The following is a 1,904-nucleotide window of genomic DNA, read 5'->3' as shown; positions in this document are numbered from 1 at the left end:
AGTGCTCCAATAAGGAAAAAATCTCCAGTAAGAAAAGGAAATAAGGAAATGAATAAAATACAGGAGAAGTAATGAGCAAATAGAATATTTCAAGTACAGAAACAACATTAATATAAGTTTTTCATTTAAAAATTATATATATATATATATATATATATATATATATATATATATATATATATATATATATATATATATATATATATATATTTCTTAAATACAGAGGAAGAGAAATAATAGAATAGTGTACCCGAGTGTACCCTCAAGCAAGAGAAGTAACCAAACACAGTGGAAGATCCAGGTGCTAAGGGTATGGCACTACACAGGACTAGAAAACAATTACTTGATTTTGGAGTGTCCTTTTTCCAGATGAGCTGCTTACCACAGCTAAAAGTCTCTTCTACCATTACCAACAAGGAAGTAGCCACTTAACAACATCAGAGTAGTAGTTAATCGCTTGAGCGAAGAAGAATTGTTTGGTAATCTTAGTGCTGTTAAGTGTATAAAGACAGATGAGAACGTGGAAAGAATAGGTCAGACTCTTCAGTATATGTGTAGGCAAAGAAAAGATAAGCTGTAACCAGAAGAGGGATCCAATGTAATACTGTCTGGCCAGTCAAAGGACCCACTATCTCTCTAGCGGTAGTATCTCAACGGTTGGCTGCATCTTATTTTATTAGTGGTAAATGCTAACCAAAATATCTAGTATTAATAAAATTTGAACGTTAATCATATTCATATATGTATATATATATATATATATATATATATATATATATATATATATATATATATATATATATATATATATATATATATATATATGTATATATATATATATATATATATATATATATATATATATATATATATATATATATATATATTTATATATATATATATATTTATATATATACACTCTGTGTGTGCTTGTATATAAAAGATTATTCACAATCTCATTTTTAACTTATTTTACTTCCTCAAATTCATTGTTCGTTTTCCTTTAGAATCATAAATGTCTATTATTAATTAATTCTCTATAATGATTAGGCGTAGGATTAAATTTCGACTTCCGAAAATTTTAGGCATATCTAAATATTTCCTTTAATGAAGGTTCAATAAATTTCTAGCCAATATTAGACATAATATTCAACAACATTATCAAACCAAATGAAAAAGAATTTATAAGATAATAAATGCGCAATTTTTTGCAAAAAAAAAAAAAAGTAAACTCTTAGGTTGTTAAATCAAAGCAAGAACTGTTATGGGAGGAAAAGAGAAAAGAATTGAATAAAAATCTCCTCATAATATCAATTTAGATTTCTTCCTTAGAATCTGAAAAATCAGATGGAATTCCATTTAATAATAGTCTCTGTTATTGTTGGATACGGGAAAACAGCTAGTTTCTCTCTCTCTCTCTCTCTCTCTCTCTCTCTCTCTCTCTCTCTCTCTCTCTCTCTCTCTCTCTCTCTCTCTTAGTTCCTTATGTTTAAGTACTTCTATAACTGACCAATAACTTTTTTCTCTTCGAAATTCATATCTAATTATCTGCATAGAATATTTCTTTACCTTGGCTGGGATGGATATGGTGACAGCTGGAGTAATTTCTATATTTCAAATTAAGATATGATTCCTGTTTTAAATAGCAACATCCTAATTTGAACAAATATCTATAGCAAGTAGAGTATATATATATATATATATATATATATATATATATATATATATATATATATATATATATGGTTTTTTTATTATTATTAATATTATTATTATTATTATTATTATTATTATTACTAGCCAAGCTACAACCCTAGTTGGAAAAGCAAGATGCTATAAGCCCTAGGGCTCCAACAGGTAAAAATAGCTCAGAGAGGAAAGGAAATAAGGAAATAGGTAAATGA

The sequence above is a fragment of the Palaemon carinicauda genome, chromosome 18 (genome assembly GCF_036898095.1).
Source record: "Palaemon carinicauda isolate YSFRI2023 chromosome 18, ASM3689809v2, whole genome shotgun sequence".
Taxonomy (NCBI): domain Eukaryota; kingdom Metazoa; phylum Arthropoda; class Malacostraca; order Decapoda; family Palaemonidae; genus Palaemon; species Palaemon carinicauda.
This window is presented reverse-complemented; position numbering follows the sequence as displayed.